Source organism: Microtus ochrogaster, linkage group LG10 (assembly GCF_000317375.1).
Source record: "Microtus ochrogaster isolate Prairie Vole_2 linkage group LG10, MicOch1.0, whole genome shotgun sequence".
NCBI lineage: Eukaryota > Metazoa > Chordata > Mammalia > Rodentia > Cricetidae > Microtus > Microtus ochrogaster.
In genome coordinates, this window is record NC_022035.1 from 9,941,724 (window position 1) to 9,948,328 (window position 6,605).

General features: G+C 36.0%; 1 protein-coding gene across 1 annotated transcript in view; it reads left to right on the forward strand.

The window, feature by feature from the left end:
- Positions 1-6,605, forward strand: part of Foxp2 (forkhead box P2) — a 497,529-nt gene that overhangs the window by 62,899 nt on the left and 428,025 nt on the right. The window contains exon 2 of the mRNA XM_026787547.1: positions 5,531-5,673. The gene's annotated coding sequence lies outside the window, so the exon portion shown is untranslated. The remainder of the gene's footprint in view (positions 1-5,530; positions 5,674-6,605) is intronic.

Here is a 6,605-nt window from a genome sequence, read left to right on the forward strand (position 1 = left end):
ATTTTTGTTTCTGTTTATTGAGACAAGGTCTTATTATATAGCCTTGGCTGCCCTTGAACTCACAAATATTCTCTTGCTTCAGCCTCCTAACTGCCGGGATTAAAGGTGTACATCACCACACTGGGCAGTAGAGGGTTTTGAAAGGAAGTGTTACAGAAAATGCTATGTGTTTGATTGTTTCTGAATAAAATATTAAGAGAATGCTGGCTGAATGTACTGATAATGGAGCTGAGTTGAAAGGTGTATTGAGATTGGAGAAGTAGACTCTAGAGGAAAGCAGTATTTCAGGTGTATCATGGAGGCTTTCAAGTCTGATAAAAGCACATATGGTACATTTCAGTTTGATGCTACGGTAGAGTGACAAACCTATCAACAGTGTTGCACGTATTAGTTTTTTGCCCACTTGATGCAGACTGACTAATGTCATTTGGATAAAAGGGACTACATTGAGAAAATATTCCCATTGGCCTGTAGGCAAGTCTAGTTTTTTTTTTATCCTGATTAATGATTTAATTGGAAAGGACCAGCCCACTATGGGTAGTGCCATCCCTTGGGAGGTGGTCCTGGGCCATATAAGAATGAAATCTGGGTAAACCAAGGAGAGCAAGCCAGAAAATAGCTCCCACTGTCTCTGCTTCCGCTCCTAGCTTAGGTTCCTTCTTTTTTTTTTTAAATATTTATTTATTTATTATGTATACAATATTCTGTCTGTGTCTGCAGGCCAGAAGAGGGCACCAAATCTCATTACAGATGGTTGTGAGCCACCATATGGTTGCTGGGAATTGAACTCATGACCTTTGGAAGAGCAGGCAATGCTCTTAACCACTGAGCCATCTTAGGTTCCTGTAGTAATAGTAGCGGCAAGGCTGAGTCCCCAGCACCCCGGCCGCCTGCCCGGCTAGCTTATGCCCTAAATAACAACACACAAACTGTATTCATTTAAACACTGCTTGGCTCTTTAGCTTTAGCCCTTTTCTCGGCTAACTCTCACTCCTGGACTAACCCATTTCCAATCATGTGTGTCGCACCCCAAGGTGCGCTTACCAGGAAGATTCTAGCCTACGTCCATCCTGGGTCGGAGCTTCATCGCGTGTGCCTCAGAGAGCAGAGCTCTCGCCTCTGCCCGCAGGAGTGGAGCATCATGTCTCTCTGAGGCGTCTGCCCCCTCGAGGAGAGCTGTCGAGTCTCTGACCTCACTTCCTCTTCCTCTCAGCGTTCTGCTCCTCCCACCTACGTTCTAACCTATCAGGTCAAGCAGCTTCTTTATTTAATTAACCAATGACCTTCCTCCATCAGGTTCCTTCTTGAGTTCCTGTCCTGTCAATGATAATGGGCTGTGATGGAACCCGGAGAGAAAGTAAACTCTTTCCTTCTCAAGTTGCTTTTAGTCAGAATGGTTTGTTTTAGCAGTACAAACCAAACTAACACAAGAGTAAACAGACAAGTTTGATATTAACAACGCTGAGCCTTTTTTATTGAACAGGTTTCCTTTTTTAACAACACTGAGTGATGCTCATGCAAAAAAAGACAGTGGGGAAATATTTGCATGATTCTCAGTTGAATATATTCAAATTTAGAAATTAATGTGTTTCCCCCCTCTCCTTCTGCCAGTTTAACAGACTATAAAAGCATATGTTTGGGAAACCTTGTTAGGTCTGGTAGTCTGCAAAATAATGAGATGATGTTTAAAGATTCTCTAGGGAGTGAGGGATATGAATTTGAAATTGTTACTGAAATAGTGGGGGCAAGGCTATAATTTCAGAGGTAGAAATGCTACTTGTTTTTATATTACTTATGGAGGCATCTGGTATTTTTTGGTATATGTTTAAGAAAACATATGTGTTTTTGGGTAAAAAGAAGGATCAAGATTAACTTCTGAAGATAAATAAAACATTACTAATTTGAATAAGAGTTACTAGCAGAATATTTACATGAAAATGCTAAATAGTAAGAAGATAAAGTGCTGAGAAAGGGAAGTGGGAAACCACATTTACACTTCTTTTGAAGACAACAAAAGTAAATAGAAAATACTTATTCAAAGGTATATGGGTAGATATTTGAAAATAATTGATCAGAATTCGAACTAGATTTCTTTCTTTAAAGAAATATATGACATAAGGTGGTTGTGAAATCATAGCCTATATCATTGAATTCTGATGACAAAATTGAGTGGTCCAGGCACCTTGTAGAACTTTTAAATTTTTTTTCTTATAATTTGTTATATTTTAAATATGAAATTAGTTGTAAAATCTTAAAATCTGGATTACTGTCTTTCTCTTTCCCGTACACACACGAAAACATGGCATTTATATTCTAGATGTCCTGAAAGCTTCAAGCTTCTCATGACTGTTTCTCTACCTACTAAGAACTGTTCTTCATTGAACTTGCAGACTGTACTTCATTGGAAGCTGCACCTGGTCTGCTCTGTACTTTTCTCTTTATACACTTATTTTGTAAACCTCAGATGCTTCCTCCCATTATTCAATGTGCCGTTTGCCTCCAAACCTAGTATGACCTGCAACCATTTTTCTAAGTGAAACAAACTGGGATTGCAAGAGAAAACCAGAAACAGATGCCTCTTCTGTTCTAGTCTTGGTTGCCCCTGGGTCTTCCAGGACATTTGAATGTTCTTTAGAACCTACTCACTATGTATCTCAAAGGGTTCAACTATTATCCAACTCAACTTTCAGAAATACAAATGTGCGAATGCTGTGAACAGGATTGAGATGAGTTAAGACTTAGAAGGGAACTCATTAGGAGCGTGTGTACCTAGGAGTCACCTTAAGCCAGCAGATCAGCTCAGAAAGGCAAACCTTGTCTGTATTTGTGGAAATTGCGTCATATGATTTTCATTACGAAGCAAAGTATTTGAAATAAAGAACTTAGAAGGTGGAAATGTTTTTTTTTAATCACAAATTTTTTTTTTTAATCACAATTTTAGAGGTTTCAATATGGAATGCTTCTATCCTCTGAGTTTGGGTTGCCACATCATGGGGGAAAGAGTTTGGTATATTTCATGATTGCTAAAAGTTGATGAGTGTGTAGGGTTCCCAGTGACTCCCTCACTGAGAACACCTTCAATGATGCAATTTCCTTCTATCAACCCCACCTCTTAAAGGTTCTTTAACCTTAAAATATTACCATAGTCTTGATACCAAAGCTTAGTACTCAAACATCTAATTTATTTATTAATTTATTAATGTCAACATAATGGAATTAAGTATTATAATCTCCTCAAATAGTTATATTGTAAAGTAGTATCATGGGATATAACAACAACTAAAATGAACAATAATCTATGAATAAATAATTAAACTATGAATAAATAATAATTAGTCATATTTGGCATGAATAAATAAAAAGTTTTAGGAGTAAAGGGCTAATCACATTTGAGCTGTATTTGAAACACATCCATTCCAGGCAATGAAGAATGGTCAAACTGTTTTTCTCATGGACACAGGCTCACCGTGCACCAGCCACTGTAAGAAGGTCTTTTCATTTTATCTAACTTAATGACTGTAGTTAGTTATAAGAACTATAATTTCATTATACAGAACAAATTTACTGACAAATGTAAAATGCATAGTTTTGCTGACTGTTGGTTGATGTGAATGTATCAACTTTATGACAAATTAAGAAAATTAAGACAACTTAGGACCGCGAGGGGTACACCCACACTCTGAGACAATGGGGATGTTCTTTCGGGAATTCACCAAGGCCAGCTGGCCTGAGTCTGAAAAAGCATGGGATAAAACCGGACTTGCTGAACATAGCGGACAATGAGGACTACTGAGAACTCAAGAACAATGGCAATGGGTTTTTGATCCTACTGCACGTGCTGGCTTTGGGGGGGCCTGGGCAGTTTGGATGCTCAACTTACTAAACCTGGATGGAGGTGGGCGGTCCTTGGACTTCCCACAGGTCAGGGAACCCTGATGGCTCTTCAAGCTGATGAGGGAGAGGGACTTGATCGGGGGAGGGGGAGGGAAATGGGAGGCGGTGGCGGGGAGGAGGCAGAAATCTTCAATAAATAAATAAATTTAAAAAATATGAAAAATAAAAATAAAAAAAACTCGTTGGTTCACCAAAAAGAAAAAAAAAAGAAAATTAAGACAAAAAGTGAGGAGGATTTCTGAGGATTTCTGGGTAGGAATAACCTGACCTCACTAAGAGAGATGGAAAGACCCAAGTACTGTGGATATCACCATTCTCTCTCTGGGATCCTAAACCCAAGTGGAGAAGGGGAATTGAGAAGTAGCATGCAATCAGATCTTTGGTGATAAAATTTGTGTTGCTGTTTTATCTTCAATTAATCTTCAGTTAATCCAAATAAAGGGGGCAAGGAAAGTAGCAATTTGTAACTAGAAAAATGTTTTTAAGAGGTACTTTCCTCCCCATATAAAATTTAGTTTTAGTGTTTAGTCTGTTATTTATATTGATTCACATTGTTTAAAATTTCCCAAAACATAAGAAAAACATGAATCACCAGTGTGATGTTTCTAGTTTCTGAGCAAAAACAAAGTTTAAAGTACTGTTATAACCTTTCACAAAACATCGATATTTTATTTCCAATTTTTCCCACAAAGGTATCCCTCTATATTGTAATATTACTTAGTAAAAGAAATTCAGTGATTTTTTTAAGATAACTCACCAAATATGATCTGGCATATGGTAAGTATTGAAGATGATTATTTTAATATGTAATTTTAATGAAGCAGAAAATATCCACTATCAAAAACTTACATTTCTTAAAATTTCTGTAATAAGTTGAATTCTTTTAACTTCACTGATGTTCTTAATACCAAAGATCAGATATTCATATAGCAAATTCCCCTATCTTTGCAAAATGAATGACTGTATTTCCTAACACCTAATAGATTTATTATGGAATTATGATATAATTAGGCAGCATCTGTGTAATGTATTCTAATTTGCCCAGGCTGCCTTGCATGAGCAGGCATTCCCCAAGCTTGGTACCGTTTAAAATCATTTTTACTATACATTTCTTGTTCACTTATGGAGCCTGTTCTCCATATTTCTGGTCTACCTTAGGCTTCTAAACTCATCTCTTTTTATTATTCCATTAAAGTTTTTAAAAATGGATTTCCCTTACTCTTTTCTAATCATCCTGTCATTCTTTAGCCTTGAGATGTTAAAATGAATGAGTAAAAATGTTTAAAATGTAATTGTCTCAGTCAGTTCATCCAGAGTCATGGATTTGCAAAATTATGTCAGTCTTTTAAAAATACATTTGAGGAGGCTTTTCTACTCATTTGGATTTTAATATTAATTTTCTCTTGCTCTGCTGCTTAGCTATGGAAATGAAAAATTATATAGTTGTTGGTTTCTTTTTCAATGGTGTTAAAGTACCATAATTTTATTGATTTTTAATGTTCATCAAGGCAGTTTCTACATTCCTGTTTACTGCCACCCTAACAGAAAATAGAATGAAATTTCTACTTTCTAATATGAAGAAAAAATAGTTTAATGCATTCCGTCATGATTTACTAAAAGTATACTTTCTCCCCAGATCAAACAAATAAGAGAAGTCTGTTGAAGTTTGACCCTCGCCTACTCTGTAAATAGAAGAATTTTCTGGCGAAAATAAGATTACAAACACGAAGAAAAAAAACTGCTGCCTCCGGAGAGAGGGCTAAAGCTCCCCCTCCACTCGTAAGTCAGCTGCGCTCTATGTTCTCCGTCGCTCATGACAGTTTACATTGAGATTTTAGTAAAAAATTAAACGTTGACAATTTGTTTGTATTGTTTGTACTATGTCCACACATATGCAGTTGTTTGTTTAGTAACTTTTGCATATTGATTTGTGTTAAATATTTACTGACTCAACCTATGGCGACCAACTCTTTAGAATAATAATATCCAATACAAAATGGATTAATTCTCATTGCTTTTTTGGTGGTGAATTATTAAGGACTTGATAATGTTCTGATGTAAAAATATTACTTAATTGAGTATTAGGAGGAGTGCCAATTTTTAGTCTTATTACTGCGTATTCTGGCTTTTTCCCTTGGTGTACTTTTTCATATCTGAGAATAAGATTATTTTACTATGCCTGTTTAAACCCATCACATGGTCATCCTGACATTACAAAGTCTTTTACTTTATCTCCCATACTGAGACTGTATTGGACTGAAATTCTATCAAATTTTTCATCTAAATATAGTGGAAAGAATATTTATTATTTTAGGAAAATCTTTTGTAATTTTGTTTCATTTTATTGAAAATTACTTTTTTATCTCCTACAATATAATCTGATTAGAGTTCCCCTCTATCAACTCCTCCTAGTTCTTCCTCTCCTCCCTTCCCATCTGGATCCTCCCCCATCCTGACTCCCATTAAAAACCAAATAGGCTTCTAAGGGATAATGATCAAATGCAATGAATTATAATAAGATAGAACAAAAACGAATACATCAGCATAGGATAAACAAGCCAGAGTAAAATAGACAAGAAAACACACATGAAACAGACACTTGTTCATGCACTCAGCAATCTCATAAAAATACTAAACTAGGATACAACATATATTTATGATAAAAAGAGAGAAACATACACACACACACACACACTATATATATATATATA